The following is an 18808-nucleotide window of genomic DNA, read 5'->3' on the forward strand; positions in this document are numbered from 1 at the left end:
TTCACACAACACAACCCTCTCTTCTTCTCCTTGGCCGAATACATCTTCTTCCCCCATCTCTTCCATTTTCTTCTTCTTCTACTACTTTCTTTCTTCTTTTGCTCAGGGGCGAGCAAACATTTTAAGTTTGGTGTGGTAAAAGCATAGCTTTTTGTTTTTCCATAACCATTTATGGCACCTAAGGCCAGAGAAACCTCTAGAAAGAGGAAAGAGAAGACAATTGCTTCCACCTCTGAGTCATGGAAGATGGAAAGATTCATCTCAAAGGTCCATCAAGACCACTTCTATGAAGTTATGGCTAAGAAGAAAGTGATCCCTGAGGTTCCTTTCAAGCTCAAAAAGAATGAGTATCCAGAGATCCGACTTGAGATCCAAAGAAGAGGTTGGAAAGTTTTCACCAACCCCATTCAACAAGTCAGGATCCTAATGGTTCAAGAGTTCTATGCAAACGCATGGATAACTAGGAACCATGATCAAAGTGTGAACCCGAATCCAAAGCATTGGCTTACCATGGTTCGGGGGAAATACTTAGATTTCAGTCCGGAAAATGTAAGGCTGGCGTTCAACTTGCCAATGATGGAAGAGAACGCATGCCCCTACACAAGAAGGGTCACCTTTTATCAAAGGTTAGACCAAGTCCTCATAGACATATGTGAGGAAGGAGCTCAATGGAAAATTGACTCAAGAGGTAAGCCGGTTCAATTAAGAAGGCATGACCTCAAACCAGTGGCTAGGGAATGGCTAGAGTTCATTCAACGCTCAATCATTCCTACTAGTAACCGGTCTGAAGTTACTATAGACCGGGCCATCATGATCCATAGTATCATGATTGGAGAGGAGGTGGAAGTTCATGAGATTATACCTCAAGAACTTTACAAGGTGGCTAACAAGTCCTCCACTTGGGCAAGGTTAGCCTTTCTTCACCTCATATGTCACCTCTGCAATTCGGCTGGAATTGACATAGAGGGAGACATCCTCATTGAAGAGGACAAGTCCATCACTAAGAAAAGGATGGAGCAAACAAGAGATCATGGACCTCAACAAGAGTATGAGGAAATTCCTCACCATGAAATCCCTGAGATGCCTCAGGAGATGCACTTTCCTCTACAAAACTATTGGGAGTAAATCAAACACCTCCCTAGGAGAATTAAGTTCTAATATGGGACAACTAAGGGTGAAGCACCAAGAGAATTCCATCATCCTCCATGAAATTAGAGAAGATCAAAGAGCTATGAGGGAGGAGCAACAAAGGCAAGGAAGAGACATAGAGGAGCTCAAAAGCACCATTGGTTCTTCAAGAAGAGGAAGACGTCACCCTCACTAAGGTGGACTCATTCCTTAATCTCCTTGTCTATCTATTTTACTGTTTTTTTATTTTTGAGCTTTATGTTTTATTTATGTTTGTGTCTTTACTCGATGATCATTAGTGTTTAAGTGTCTATGTCTTAAAGCTATGAATGTCCTATGACTCCATCACCTCTCTTAAATGAAAAATGTTTTAATTACAAAAGAACAAGAAGTACAGGGTTTCGAATTCATCCTTGAAACTAGTTTAATTATTTTGATGTGGTGACAATACTTTTTGTTTTCTGAATGAATGCTTGAACAGTACATGTGTCTTTTGAATTTGATGTTTATGAATGTTAAATATGTTGGCTCTTGAAGAATAAGGAAAAAGGAGAAATGTTATTTGATAATCTGAAAAATCATAAAAATGATTCTTGAAGTAAGAAAAAGCAGTGAATACAAAATCTTGCAAAAAAAAAAAGAAAAAAAATATAAATATAGCGAAAAAAAAGAAAGAAACAGAAAAAGCAAGCAGAAAAAGCCAAAAGCTCTTTAAACCAAAAGACAAGAGCAAAAAGCCAATAGCCCTTAAAACCAAAAGGCAAGGGTAAATAAAAAGGATCCCAAGGCTTTGAGCATCAGTGGATAGGAGGGCCTAAAGGAATAAAATCCTGGCCTAAGCGGCTAAACCAAGCTGTCCCTAACGATGTGCTTGTGGCGTGAAGGTGTCAAGTGAAAACTTGAGACTGAGCAGTTAAAGTCAAGGTCCAAAGCAAAAAAAGAGTGTGCTTAAGAACCCTGGACACCTCTAATTGGGGACTTTAGCAAAGCTGAGTCACAATCTGAAAAGGTTCACCCAGTTATGTGTCTGTGGCATTTATGTATCCAGTGGTAATACTGGAAAACAAAGTGCTTAGGGCCACGGCCAAGACTCATAAAGTAGCTATGTTCCAGAATCAACATACTGAACTAGGAGAATCAATAACACTATCTAAACTCTGAGTTCCTATAGATGCCAATCATTCTGAACTTCAATGGATAAAGTGAGATGCCAAAACTATTCAAGAGGCAAAAAGCTACAAGTCCCGCTCATCTGATTGGAGCTATGTTTCATTGATATTTTGGAAACTATAGTATATTCTCTTCTTTTTATCCTATTTGATTTTCAATTGCTTGGGGACAAGCAACAATTTAAGTTTGGTGTTGTGATGAGCGGATAATTTATACGCTTTTTGGCATTATTTTTACATAGTTTTTAGTATAATTTAGTTAGTTTTTAGTATATTTTTATTAGTTTTTAAATAAAATTCACATTTCTGGACTTTACTATGAGTCTATGTGTTTTTCTGTGATTTCAGGTATTTTCTGGCTGAAATTGAGGGACTTAAGCAAAAATCAGATTCAGAGGTTGAAGAAGGACTGCAGATGCTGTTGGATTCTGACCTCCCTGCACTCAAAGTGGATTTTCTAAAGCTACAGAACTCTAAATGGCACGCTCTTAATTGCGTTGGAAAGTAGACATCTAGGGTTTTCCAGAAATATATAATAGTCCATACTTTGCCCGAGTTTAGATGACACAAACTGGCGTTCAACGCCAGTTCCATGCTGCATTCTAGAGTTAAACGCCAGAAACAGGTTGCAAAGTGGAGTTAAACGCCAGAAACAGGTTACAAACTGGCGTTTAACTCCAAGAGAAGCCTCTACACGTGTAAAGCTCAATGCTCAGCCCAAACTCACACCAAGTGGGCCCCAGAAGTGAATTTCTGCATCATTTACTCATTTCTGTAAACCCTAGTAACTAGTTTAGCATAAATAGGACTTTTTACTATTGTATTTACATCAGGAGTTTTATCTTCGGATCATTTTTAGTCTTGGTTACTCTGGTTCCCATCTGGGGCCAAGACCAATGAACTCCATTATCACTTATGTATTTTCAACGGTAGAGTTTCTACACACCATAGATTAAGGTGTGGAGCTCTGCTGTTCCTCACGAATTAATACAAAGTACTATTGTTTTTCTATTCAATTCAAGCTTATTTCAATTCTAAGATATTCATTCGCACCTCAATATGAATGTGATGATCGTGACAGTCATCATCATTCCCAACCTATGAACGCGTGCCTGACAACCACTTCCGTTCTACCTTAGATTGAATGAGTATCTCTGGGATTCCTTAATCAGAATCTTCGTGGTATAAGTTAGAATCCATGGACGGCCATTCTTGAGATCCAGAAAGTCTAAACCTTGTCTGTGGTATTCCGAGTAGGATCTGGGAAGGGATGGCTGTGACGAGCTTCAAACTCGCGAGTGCTGGGCGTAGTAACAGACGCAAAAGGATCAATGGATCCTATTCCAGTATGATCGAGAACCGACAGATGATTAGCCATGCAGTGACAGCGCATTGGACCATTTTCACTGAGAGGACAGGATGTAGCCATTGACAACGGTGATGCCTAACATACATCTTGCCATAGAAAGGATTATGAATGATTGGATGAAGACAATAGGAAAGCAGAGGTTCAGGGGGAACGAACGCATCTCTATACGCTTATTTGAAATTCTCACCAATGAATTACATAAGTATCTCTATCTTTAATTTTACGTTTTATTCATCTTTTAATTATTAAATCTCTATAATCAATTGAATCTGCCTGACTGAGATTTACAAGGTGACCATAGCTTGCTTCAAGCCGACAATCTCCGTGGGATCGACCCTTACTCACGTAAGGTTTATTACTTGGACGACCCAGTGCACTTGCTGGTTAGTTGTGGGAAGTTGTGACAAAGAACTAAGATTATGAATGTGCGTATTGAGTTTTTAGCGCCGTTACCAAGGAATGAATCCGTCACAATTTCTGCACACCAGGCCGTCATTGCATGCACACAAGGAAGACCTATAAGAAAAAGGTAGATAATAATGTATGAATCGAAAAACAAAGTAATGTAACATAAAATATAGTAACATATAAAGTGTATTTTATACCTATCAATTGCCACATATTTCAGGTACATGTGCTCTTGCCTAAATGCACCCCAAGTTTTTTATTGTGTATTTGGACCTCAAATACATGACAATCATTGTCTCCAGTCCATTCATCTAGTCTTTTTTGTTGAATTGAAGCTAAAGTGCCTGTGTATGTACTTAAGACCTTCTTGTATCTAGCGATTCTTCTCATGTTATAACAACGTAGCTCTTCCAACCTTGTCAGAATGGGCTTCCCTCTGTAATGGACAATTTTGGCATTCCATACTTTAGTCATGTTATTAGTGATGTTATCAAGCTTTATCCAATGGCTAAAGTGTGCTTTGACCCAACAAGAAGGCTAAAATTTGGCAACATAAGCCCAAGCAGCCTCATTGATCCTCTTAAGCCTTTTCATATTTGGTTGGAACTCAGTATCTGTACTACCTTTTGCACAAGCCTGCATAATATTCTTTATTTGTTTGTCCTTGTATTTGTTTATAAAATTTTTTCAAATGTGTCTCACATAGTTTCAGTGGTGAGCATTGGGCATGACCTCTTGAAGGGCTGGAAGTAATCCCTGAGAAATAACAAGCACGCATACAAATTAATTAGAGTTTACTCACTACTATAAAACATAACACAAATGAACAAAGAAAGCAAACTAATTAAATATGGGTAAATACCTTCTGCTGGTATGAAATGAAGTTCCAACCTTTCACTATGCAATACCCTAAATCTTCTTGCAGCTTTGTCAAGAACCATTTTTAACTATCTTTTGTGTCACTATCTGCTATAGCATAAGCAATCACATAAAAGTGATTGTTTTCATCCTGTTCGACTGCTGACAAAAGCTGTCTCCCATAATAACCTTTGAGGAAGCAACCATCTAAACCAATCAAGGGCCTGCATCCAGCCTTAAAGCCTCTTTTGTAGGCTTCCAAATAGATGTATAGTCTTCGAAACAAGGGTAGTGATTGAGGGATTAGCTCTACCTCCAAAAGGGCAAAACTCCCAGGGTCGCTCCTCAAAATCTCATGTAGATAGTCCCTGAGTTTCCCGTATTGTGCCTTTTTATTACCATATACCTTTCCCTAGCAGTTCTCAAAGCTCTATAAAGTATTTTATCATTAGTCACCACATTGTAGTAAATCTTTATATGGTCAAATGCTTCTACATGTGTCAGATGTGGCTAACTTAGAAGTATCTTTTCTAATTTTTCTGCAATCTAATTCTGATCAGCCGTATAAATTCCAAACTCTCTTCCACATGTATGAATTGAATTGTATGTCTTGATTTGGTAACCCCCTATTTTAGAATTCTTCGCACAATAAATCAACCAATGCCAGTCATTCTTCTCTTGCTCATTACCGTTACCTCTATTGTTTGAAACAACAACATTCATATTCAGATCTTGTTTTTCTGTTACACCAGTAGCATTCAGATTCATATCAAAATTTTTTGCAGCACCAGCAATATTGGCATTCACATCAGAGCTCTTTGCACTACTTACAACATTCAGATTCACATTACAATTGTAGTGAATAGGAACATCATCTAAATGCATAGTCTCTTTCGCCACCTCTTTTGTCTTTTTCTTTGCCTTAAGCCTTCCCTTAGCCTTTTCTTTCTCACCTTCCTTTCCCATCATATGTTCTCCATACACACAAGCTGCCCTTACCCTTCTCTTGTCATTTTTTATATAAAAGATCCTCCTCCCTTTTTCAATGATAAAGTCTTTCAAAACCAATTTAAATTGATCTAGAGATTCAAACTCCATACTAAGCTCAAAATTAACTTCACCAAATACTGCAAATGGATTAAATTGTGCCAAGGCAAATCCATCACCACCCTCATCACTTGAGATTGGGGAGTTAGAAAAGCTTCTGATTCATACTAAAAGACAAAATCTAACTCACTATCATGCTCTTCATTAGAATATTATTGTTCTCCAATAGTAGTAGCACGCTCTGAAGCATCAAACCCAGTAGTAGTAGCACCAGTAGAAGTAGGCCCATTAGCAGTAGGAGTAGCCTTAGAACCTTTGGATTTGCATTTTATTCCTCCAAGACTAGCAGAATTTTTTGTGGCACCCTTTACATACTTTTTCTTTGGACTTATCTTTCCCTTCTCTACCTTCTTTCTTTTATTATCATTCTTTGTTAAATCAGATTTCTTCTTCATTCCCCTTTTTACCAACCTTGTTTATAATCATACACTCTTCATCACTTGTATTTGAAAAACCAGGTGGAGGTGGTTTATAGAGTTTGTTCTCCGCATTTTTGTAGCCATCATCCTTATCAGAACTCTCCACATCTGCATCATGCTCCAGCTCATCTTCTTCAAAAGGCACTTCAAAATCTTCTATTATTGGGTGATCAAAGTAGATATAAAACTTATTAGTATTCATTTACCATCTTATTCTTCTGCATCTGCCTGATTTCCTTATCCTCATGAATAGGATGAAGACCAAATTCAAAATCAGGAGTAGCTGTGTCATACAAATACATTTCTTTATAAGCATGGTAACCGAACTCTATAAATAATTTTTTCAAGTCAAAGTAGTATACCAGGTCAATGTCCATGTTGAAAAATCTTTTACTTCTCCATTGATGTAAACAATAACTTCTTTATTATCCTTCACAAAACTCCCACCATAATGAAAGACAGGAACCACATTGTCAATCATCTATAAGTCATATAAATAATAGTAAAAATATGTCAATATCCAAGTTTAGTCAATGCCTTAAGTTTAGTATATTTTATGCCATATAAGCCAAATCCACCGATTAATTATATTTTAACAAGTTAGATAACAAATGGCCAACTAATACTATAATGCATGAATAATTACCCTGAACCCAAAATATTAATCAAATTTGAGACTAATACACCAAGTATTTTCGAACAATAATGCAACAATGGCAGTGAAGTACTAACCTTGACTTCCATCAATCACAATAGAGACAGAGAATTGGTTTGTGAATGTGTCACCACTAATGATATGAGACTAAGAGAGAACCTCGTCACAGCAACAATGAAAGATGAAAAGAACAGCGAATCAAGAGATCAAAAGGGTAAGGTGATTGGGTTGGAGGATACCAAGGGTTTTTCATAATACCAATGTTAATGAATGGGGTTTGGGTTTGGATACCTAATTCTCTAAGTAGAAAGGCAGTGTTTTGTCCAGAGAGAAAATGATGTCCTTTTATGCTTCAATTTGGGGGATCTATTAGTCCGATTAGCAATACGTGGCAACGTTACGGCAACATCAGCAACATCAGCAATTTGGGGGATCTACCGTTAGTGGTTAACAACTTTGACTAACGGAGAGACCTAAATGTCTCACTTATGTAAAGTTTGGAGACCTTGATTGTAATAAAAAAATTTCGGGGACTAAAACGTCCGATACAAAATTTCTTAGGAACTTTTTGGGTATATACTCATTCTTTTATTTGACATTATTGTATTTATTATTAGATTGTTGATGCTAATAATGGCTATAAACCGACACCAACTAGCCTTTGAAATCAGGTTTGAATCTTGTACTTTTCTATCTAGTAAAGTCTTTAGTCATTATTAACATATTGATAATAACAAACTTCTTGCAGGTGTGTGACACTTTGATCAAAGACTTCTCCACGAGAAAGTTTGAAGAGTAAAGACAACATGATTTTCTATCACTATTCTTCGCTGAATATTTGTGATAGGTTTTATTATCATTGTAAATGCTAATGTTTAGAACTCAAATATTATATGCAATCACATTTCATTGTAACTTTACAATCACAAGACATGTTCTTGGATGGTACTATTTTAATTTTCTACATTTTAAAACCTACTTCTTAGATTAGATATATAAACTTGTTATTGATATTGTGCTTAATAAAATATTTCATTTTGTAGTAATTAACTTTATTATATTTATATTATGTGCAAATAATAATAATTTTCTTAAAAAATAAATTGATATTTTAGAAAAAAATGGGTTTAGCTAACCCGTGTTCTAAGGGCACAAGTTAAGGTTGCTAGTAATAGAAAGTTTTAAAAACTTTACTTTAATAAATACACAACAAATGCATTGAAATTTTAAATTTTGCATCTTTTCTATAAAGACTTTCTTAATTTGTAACTTTATCATATGTCCTAAGGGCACATGTTAGTTAAACTCAAAAAAGATAGGTTGTTAGCTCTAATAAAATGAGTATAATCTTACACTACAAGAAAAACGTTAAATACCATCGGATTTAACATCGGAGCATAGTTGTAAAAACCAGACCGGATTGGCCGGTTCGACTGAAAAAATCAGTGAATCGAATCCCCATCTGGTCCAGTCCAATCCAAAGACCATTTAAGGTCAAGAACCGATCAAGCCGGTGAAAACCAGTCAAAATCGATAAAAACCGATCCAACCGAACCACTCAAGAGAAGATTCCAAAATTGATGAAGATGTGGTTGAACTTGGGTTCTCCTTGCCGTTAAGCTATGGTATTCCTTGCTATTTCATATGCTAATTATTAATTATATAGTAAAATCGCACAATAATTTTTTTAGATATTATTTTAATTTTACATTCACTTATATTTAAATTAATTATATTTTTTATTAATTATAATATAATTATATTTTTATGATTATATGATATTTATTAATATTATTTTAATAAATACATATAGTATATAACGATATAATAGATATTAAAATACTTTAATATAAAAATAAAATTAAAAAATTTTTATCATGAAAAAATACTAGAACTTTATATACTAATTTAATCATAACTAGATTATAACTTGTTGATTATAATTTGTTGAAGCTAGCTTAATTATTTTTAAAATATTAGTTAAGATATGTATTTTAAATTTTAATTTTAGGTTTTTCACTATTTTATATTTTTTATTTAAATAGGACTGGTTCTATCGGTTCAACCAATACCTTATCGGTTGAACCAATGAACCAATGACGATAGCCTGACCGATTTGGTCACCGATTCGGTTCTTACAACTATGCATTGGAGGTTAGTGTCGGGTTTAGCGGCGGATTTTGCAATAAATTCGTTGGGCAAAAGATTTACTGTCGGATTCTGGTTTTCGATGGTAAATCTACCGGTAATAGTTAGAGAAAAAAGCAAAATAATTGGCACCATGGTTACTGTTAGATTCACAGGCGAATAAATCCGGCAGTAACCTTGATTAGTGAAACATTGCGTTTTGGCCAACCGCAAAGTTTTACCAGCGAATTTATCCGCCGGTAAATCCGGCGATAAGTGTGCCCTAAATTCGAACTGCAAACCCTCTTCTCCCTCATATTGAATTAGTCTCTCTCTATCCCTCTCGCTCCCACTCTCTCTCTAACCCTCTCCCCCTTCCCTCAATGTTCTCTTTGGCAACCTCCTCTAACGGCCCTCTCTCGTCGTCCAAACGGAACTGCCACTGTTGGTGCCGCTTCTGCCGCTGCTCACCGCTTTTGTCGTTGTTGTTGCTGCCGCCTCTTCCGCTGTTGCTCCCTCCAGGTAGCACCCTTTTCTCCCATTTCTTAAATTTGGTTCTGACTTGGTATTGGATGACAATTGATGAGAATATATTCTAACTTGATTCTAAATTGGAAGTCGAGAATAGATTCTAAATTTTGTTGTTTATTGTGTTGTTCTAAATTTTATCTAATTTTGTACTCCACTAATTAGTTAACAATGTAAATTATATAGTGGCTAATATAATTTAAATTTAGAGACAAATACATATTTACAATATTAGCTTGAATAACGTCTAGTAATTTATACAAACTAAAATTTAAAGTTTTGGTTTGAATTTATAAAAGTATGTGAAGTAATAGGTTTTATATAATATTTAATCTCATCAATATAAGGGTCGAGTTAGAAAGAGAATATCATTAATATTTAACAATGCTTGATGATATGCATGTTTTAGTAATGTTAAATGTAACACCCTACCACACCGAGCTTTACGCTTAAGTTCGTAAAACAGAGGTGGTGAGGTACTACGACCTCTAAAAAAAATATATACATAGTATAGTTGAAAGGAATTTATATTCGAGGAGCCTTGAAAGAAAGTTTAAACAAGAGTCACAAAACGAAAAGCACAACGCTCACGTAAACAGGAACTTGCATATGAAGAAAAGTAAATACACGTATATGTAATAAGAGCAGAGTGTCAAAATAACCAGAATACCAAGCTCTGGGCTCAACCTGCGAAGCCAAGGCTAGCCGGAGAATATGTACATACATACATATATAAAGTATATCCCGTAAAACCCCGACATACATAAAGAAAGCACCTAGTTCTACAAAAAGCCTCTAAGAGGATTAAGCATAAGATATTCATACATAGGAGAGTCTATAAATATTTATACATAACTGATAACCCAAAATATAACAACCCATCTTCGCTTGCCATAAGAACCTCCAGACGCTCACCGAGGCGCATCTCGACCTGCATATGAAAACAACAATATTTGTATGGAATGAGAACCGGAGATTCTCAACATGGTAGTGGTCCCACATAAATAATATATAAGGTCCCAGGAAAGCCAGAGGCAATCCTAGAACTTCGACACTCAGATTTAAACTTTGAGGATTAAATTAAACTAGTAATCATGTAAGACGTCTAAGGTTCTCAAGTTCTAAATCTAGCCCTTTCTCATTACTTCACCGTCACCTCCTCCAAACCTCCGAAACACCAGTGGAACTACCCTCGTCAAACCTCCACCATACGAGGGATATCTCAGTTGCATAGACAAGCAAAGCATGCAAGTAAAACACAATTAAGGAAACAAATACTACAGTTAAGTCATGTAGCATATAGGCATATTACATAAAAATTAGGCAAACCAACACATGCCCACTCAAACAAGTCATACAAATACATATGATGTATGTCTATTCTACTGGCCGTGAGCTCACGTGTCGGTTAAATCTCCAGAATTTGACACATTCGATAGCTAACCCGGATATTGTCTCTAGGTTGTGCATCCCCAAGAGGAATTTTAACGAAGGAGAGTGCCTTTCCACCTTCTCCTAGAGGTATCAAGAAGGAGTGTGCATTTCCACATCGAAGGAGTGTGCCTTTCTACCTTATAACCAGAGAAGAACGTGGAAAGAAACAAAATGATGGAGTGTGCCTTTCCACCTTCCCCACACCCCCATCTCGACAAGTGAGGAAATTCTTCATCCTCAACTTGCCAAATCCATGAGTGGGGCAAAACCACCATCCTCACAAAATTATTCATAATCTCATTCCGTTCACAATCACAGGTCAAACCTCATCATTCTCAATTCTGTCATCCTTCATATTATCATTAGTATTTCCGCACTTCCTTAGCCAGGAAATCATTACTTTAAAACATTTCTTTATCGCCAAGTTAACACTCTCTCAAGGTTCTCCCCTTTCACCAAGATTAAAATTAAGTATTAGGACCTTAGAAAGTAAAAATAGAGGTTTAGAGGTTACAAAATAGATTGAAAATCACAGAAAGACACTTTTCTCAAAACAGGATGTCTCGCGTATGCGAGCTCTATCCACATATGCAAGCCATATCTCGCATACGCGGGTCCTGTATGTAACATCCCTTCCAGCAAAATACCTTACTTAAGTCAGGGTATTTCTACTAGAAAGAACATTACATAACCTTTTCTAGTATTAAATACTTAATTACCGAGCCTTTGTATCGATTTCGCGTTTTAGTTTTTAAGAAAATACTGGAAAATTTTGTTTTTATTCATATTTAAATTTTTCAAAAATGTGGGATGTTACACTGTATCTTCTTAAAAAGCTGTTACAAAACCTACGGGAATACTTTTGTACACCGAACTTCCGACGCATATAACATTTTCATTAAAAACTATTTTTTGTCTGTTCTTCAACGACGTAATCTTCACGGACCCAATTTTCATTTAAGATAAGTTTGGAAAAGTTTAAGGGTCCGAAAATTGAGTTATGGCTCGCCAAAGTTCAGTCAAAATCAAGATTTTCACAAAATTCTCTAAACCTCCATTTTTACCACATTTCATTTTAAAACCAATGTTCACTCTTCAAACCATACCCATTGTGTATAAATTAAGATTACAACCATCCCATCTCATCTCCTCTCCTTCACATCATTCTCTAAATTATATTGAATTACACTCTAAACATCCAAAATCATATAACATAACTCATCATGGTTCATTATCATTATCAAATATTAACATAAACAATCAATAATATCATTACTCATTAACTCCATAATATCATTATTCATTAACTCATTATCAACATAATTTCATGTTTACATCAAGGTCACTAAACATTAACATATTCACACAATTCCAACCTATCCTATGGTCTTTTAACCTATGTTTTCACAAAACATTATATATTATCTATGAGAAACCAAAATCATACCTTAGTCGATTCCTCCTTAAGCCCGAAAAATCACTAACACCACCGTCCCACCAATGTCCCAAATGCCAAAATACACACCAACAACAACTCAGCCTCCAAGATCCAAAATCAAGCTTCCAACACCACCAATTTGGTTCTAAATCACATATATACAATCTAATGCCATACCAATATTACTAAAATTAATATATAGTTTACTAATTTAACAATTTTACAAGGGTTAGAGGTTTCTCACCTTACTAACGAGAGTTTGGGACAAGACCCAGCAAGCCCATAAAGCTAGTTCGATCCTAAACACCAAAATTCAACAAAATCTCAATACAACGACTTCAAGATTTCGAAAAAGAAGGGGTGAGAAGCTGGAAAAGAAACTAAGGCTTACCTTCCAAATTGTTTAGTGGATTTTGTAGAGCTTGATGCAGTGATCGCGTGGCCACAAACGGTGCGGCGATCGGAGCTCGAAAGTGAAAGATATGTGAGATTTAATGGAGAGTTAGGGTTATTGGTGCACGAATTGTAAATCACACTTTTTACAACTCGTACCACTAACCAGCAAGTGCACTGGGTCGTCCAAGTAATACCTTACGTGAGTAAGGGTCGATCCCACGGAGATTGTTGGCTTGAAGCAATCTATGGTTATCTTGCAACTCTTAGTCAGGAAAACAATAAAATAATTCACTTATCAAATTTGATTGCAAGGAATAAAAGCGCAGAACACAAATTATACTTGTATGCAATGATGGAGAATATGTTGGAGTTTTGGAGATGCTTTGTCTTCTGAAATTCTACTTTCCTCTGTTTTCTGATTCATGCACGCACGTCCTCCTATGGCAAGCTGTGTGTTGGTGGATCACCATTGTCAATGGCTACCATCCATCCTTCCAGTGAAAAGGGTCCAAATGCGCTGTCACCGCACGGCTAATCGTCTGCAGGTTCTCAATCGTACCGGAATAGGATTTACTATCCTTTTGCGTCTGTCACTACGCCCAGCACTCTCGAGTTTGAAGCTCGTCACAGTCATTCAATCCCTGAATCCTACTCGGAATACCACAGATAAGGTTTAGACTTTCCGGATTCTCTTGAATGCTGCCATCAATCTAACTTATACCACGAGGATTCTGATTAAGAAATCCAAGAGATATTCATTCATTCTACGGTGGAACGGAAGTGATTGTCAGGCATGCGTTCGTGGGGGAATGAGGATGATTGTCACGTTCATCACATTCATGTTGAAGTGCGAATGGATACCTTAGATAGGAACACGCATGTTTGAATGGAAAACAGAAATACTTGCATTAATTCATCAAGACACAGCAGAGCTCCTCACCCCCAACAATGGAGTTTAGAGACTCATGCCGTCAAAAGGTACAAAGTTTAGATCTAAAATGTCATGAGATGCGAAATAAACCTCTAAAAGTTGTTTAAATACTAAACTAGTAACCTAGGTTTACAGAAAATGAACAAACTATGATAGATGGTACAGAAATCCACTTTTGGGGCCCACTTGGTGTGTGCTGGGGCTGAGACTTAAGCTAATCACGTGCATAGGGCTGTTTTGGGCGTTCAACGCCAGCTTTGGATCCTTTTCTGGCGTTGAACTCCACTTTGTAACTTATTTCTGGCACTGGACGCCAGACTGCAGCATGGAACTGGCGTTGAACGCCAGTTTACGTCATCTATCCTTAAGCAAAGTATGGACTATTATATATTGCTGGAAAGCCCTGGATATCTACTTTCCAACGCAATTGGAAGCGCACCATTTGGAGTTCTGTAGCTCCAGAAAATCTACTTTGAGTACAGGGAGGTCAGAATCCAACAACATCAGCAGTCCTTTTTCAGCCTGAATCAGATTTTTGCTCAGCTCCCTCAATTTCAGCCAGAAAATACCTGAAATTACAGAAAAACACACAAACTCATAGTAAAGTCCAGAAATATGAATTTTGCCTAGAAACTACTGAAAATAACTAAAAACTAACTAAAACACACTAAAAACTATATGAAATTAACCCCAAAAAGCGTATAAAATATCCGCTCATCAGTTATGGATCTCTCTTCTTCTCCTCCCTATTGGTTTCAACATTTTCCATATCATGAGGAAGAAGGTTGTATTGTGGTTCTTATATGTTGGGCTATAGGCCCGGTTTGGACCCGGTCCAACCAGTTCAACCCGTTCGATCCAATTTTAGGTCAAAACCTTTAAAATTAGTGTCAAAATTCGTCTTTTAATTATTTCTACTCCATTAAATTATTAAATTTAATTTTTTAATTTCTTTAAATAATAATTTATTTATTGTTTAATTATTTATTTAAATAATAATAATTTCTCTAATGGGTTAGATAGGTTTAGATTCAAGGGTTCTAACTTTGCAAAGTTTCATGTTTGAATATGTTTTGATTGTTGTGCAGTTTATCACCGTGAAGGTTAGCACTTTTTTAGGGGAGGTTATGTCAAATTTCTTCCAAATAATATAATTGTAAGAAGATTTGTGTTAATTGGTATGCTCTTTGCAGACATGACAACAGGTAGAGGTGTCATGGATCAACCTCGTGGTCGTAGTCGTGGTAGAGAGAGGGTTTCTACTGGTACCCCTAGGACTTCTCAGTCATCCCCCTCTACTCCGACTACCTCGATGACGTCACAAGCAATGGGTGCACCGCACCAGCCGTTCATCATGGTCCCTAACCACAACTACGTGGCTCCTTCTACCTCGACAACACCGCCTTCATCCGCTCAGCAGCCTACTATCTCGACGACACTGCATCCAGCGACAGACACCGTGGTGCTGGAATTATCTCACAAATCTCAGCCAGATGCTCCTCTACCACCTCCCATCGTACAAAGGAAGATTTGGCTTGTGGTTTGTTAGTGTGAGTACTATTTTAAGTCTTTTATATATGAACCATTTTAGTTTGTCAGTTTAATTTAGTTACACTCAATTTTCTAGTTTTAGTAAATTTAGGTTGTTAAGATAAATTCTATTTAGGTTAGTAGGTTTGAACTACTAAAAGTGTTTGATCATTCTTGATTGTTGATGGATGTTGCTTCTTAATTCATATAATACCATATAGATAAAACTATTAATCTTAATTAATTGAACTATTTATTATTAATTGATGGATGTTGCTGCTTGATTCTTGATTCTTGTTTGTTAATTGTTGATAGATGTTGTTGTTTAAGTGAATTGTTGATGGATAGAGTTTTTGGTGCATTCTAATTATAAATGAAACTTGATAAACCACTATTTTATGGTTTATAATGTATTTAATTGTGTGGTTTTATCATGATCTTTACCCACTTATTCATATAATTAGCATGCATTTATATTTTCTTCCTAAAATCATTACATGATTGAAAACTTGCTTCCTAGAGACTTTTAATTATGTATTTTAATTCTCCTTTATTCCATTCGATGCCGTGATCTATGTGTTAAGTGTTTCAGGCTTTATAGGACACGAATGAGTTGGAGATTGGAAAGGAAGCTTGCAAAAATGGAAGGAACACAAGAAATTAAGGAGATGACCAGCGAGAAGTGACGCGGCCGCATGACTCACGCGACCGCGCGGATTGGAATAGCATAAGTGACGCGGAGGCATGGACGACGCGTCTGCGTGGAGAAGCAAAACGCCGAATGACGCGTCCGCATGAGTGACGTGATCGCGTGACGTGCGCGATCTGCATAATCTGCAGAATCACTGGGGGCAATTTTGGGCCCTGTTTCGACCCAGTTTTTGGCCCAGAAAAGCAGACTAGAGCCAGGGAACATGCAGAGACCAAAAACAACGTTCATTCCACATAGTTTTAGTTTTTCAAATCTAGTTTTCCTCTCCTCTAGGTTTTTTTTCTCTCTCTACACATTCATAGTTCTTAGGACTTTTAATTGCTTTTTGCATTGGGATATTGAGAAGAGTTGTTACCTCATCAAGACTTCGTCATTCTAGTTCGTTTTCTTTACTTGGCTTTACTCTTCCATGTCCTTTAATTTATTTCAATTTTACTATTGGATTATTTTAGAATTTATCAATACAAGAGTTACTTTTATTTTTAATTAATTCCTTTGAAGTTTTATTTATCATGTCTTCCTTTAATTCCCTTTCCTATGTTATGAATTCCACATTCACAATGAGCGAGTAGTTCCCTAACTTGATGGGGAGTTGATTGAAAGGAACCCTTGAGTTGGAGTGCTCAAGGGAGAAATTATAATTGGGTTTATTATTGGTTTTCTCTCTAGTCACTAACGCCAGTCCTTCCAAGTAAGTGGATTGGGACTTGTGAATAGAAACAGCATTCCAATTTGTTTGACTTTCCCTTACCTAGTAAGGGATAACTAAACAGAACAACCCCCAATTATCAATTAATCTTAAAAGTACTGCAACAAGAATAGGGCTTCCAACTAATCTACTCCCAGTCAATGCTTTTATTTAAATTACATTAATTCTCTTATTTAATTTCCTGTCATTCAACTCAAATCTTTTTTGAAAATCATCTGATTAATAAAATAGCACACTTTCCTGCAACTCGTTGGGAGACGACCTGGGATTCATACTCCCAGTATTTTAACTTTAATTTCTGTGACATCCTTTTAAATTGATAAGTGGATTTCTGGTTGGTTGAGAACTATACTTGCAACGCATATCTTATAACAATTCTTAACTCGCCAATTTCCGCCACGTCAATTTTTGGCGCCGTTGCCAGGGAGTTGCAATAGAGTGCTAAAGTTATTGATTGGATTTTATTTATTTGCATTTTATTTTATTTTGCTACTATGAGCTGCTTGTTTCTTTCGTTAGATGATGCGTTCACTTCCTTATCCAAGCTTGCCAGTATTCGATCCTGAGATTGAACGCACTATGTCACGAATAAGGCAAGCTCGGCGTCGGTTAGTCCTCTCTGAGGGCGGATCTGAAATGTCATTTGAGGAAGAAACCAGCCCCCGTTCTACTGATTCAGTTGATTTACGTATAGGTGACATGGAAGCACCTAGGAGAGTTACTATCCAGGAGGCTGGAGCCCCTGATTTTACAATGCAACTGTTTCAAGCGCATCTCCAGCGGTGGCTACAGACTTTGAAATAAAGACCGCACTGCTCAATTTGATGCCCAAGTTTCATGGCTTACCTGCTCAATAGCCTATCAAGCACCTGAGAGATTTTCAAGCAGCCTGTTCTACTATCAGGCGTGATGGTGCAGATGAAACTTCAATTTTGCTGAAAGCCTTCCCATTTTCTCTTAAGGGAAAGGCAAGAGAGTGGTACTACACTCAACCCGCTGCAACTGTATCCAACTGGGATACACTCAGAAGAGAATTTTTGGAAAAGTTCTTTCCAGCTGAAGTTACTGATAAACTGAGGAAGGATATTTCCATGATTGTTTATGATGAATCTGAAACTCTCTATGAGTATTGGGAGCGCTTCAATAATCTTCTAGAAGCTTGCCCCCACCATATGATTGACAAGATAGTGTTACTCGGCTACGTCACACAGGGCATGAGACCCCAAGATAAGACCACATTGGAAAGTGCTAGCAATGGGTCTATGAAAAAGTACAAGACCACTGATGAGGCATGGCAATTGATTAGCGACTTAGCTGAATCTACTAGGAATCACAGGCAGAAACAAGGCCGTGCAAAAGCCGTTGCAGAAGTATCCTCTAGCAGAGAGACTGCTGCTTTAACTCAGAGTATCTATGAAATGACCAACTTGCTGAAGCAGATGCAATTGAACCAACAACAAGTTCAGCAAGCTCAACCTTCTCCACCACAGCAAAACCAACAGTTAGTCCCACAGAGAGTTTACAGAATCTGTACTGATTCTAGCCACTATACTGATGAATGTCCGCAGCTCCAGCAGGAAGACAACACCGTGGCAGCCACTCATAACTTCTATGACCGCCCCAACCAAGGGTACAATCAAAGTGGCAATTACAACCATGGATGGCAGGACAATTCTAACCAGAATTGGAGGGACAACAATAACAGAGGAGGCAGAGATAATCAGGGAAATCAGAGGTGGAATAACAACAACAGGCAGCAGAACCAGTACCAGCCTTACAGAGCACCTCACCTGAGGCAATCCCAAGGACCACAGAATACCCAACAGCAGACCTCTCAAATTACTTATCCTTCTTCTTCTGCTAATGATGACTTACTACAATCTATTGATC

At 37.1% G+C, this 18808-nt stretch overlaps 1 pseudogene; it reads right to left on the reverse strand.

Annotated features, from left to right (window-relative positions):
* Window positions 1–5017: 5017 nt before the first annotated feature.
* On the reverse strand, window positions 5018–6939 carry LOC148581348 (uncharacterized; annotated as a pseudogene).
* Between the last annotated feature and the right edge of the window lie 11869 nt (window positions 6940–18808).

Source organism: Arachis ipaensis, chromosome B10 (genome assembly GCF_059453495.1).
Source record: "Arachis ipaensis isolate K30076 ecotype BB chromosome B10, ASM5945349v1, whole genome shotgun sequence".
In the NCBI taxonomy this organism is placed as follows: Eukaryota; Viridiplantae; Streptophyta; class Magnoliopsida; order Fabales; family Fabaceae; genus Arachis; species Arachis ipaensis.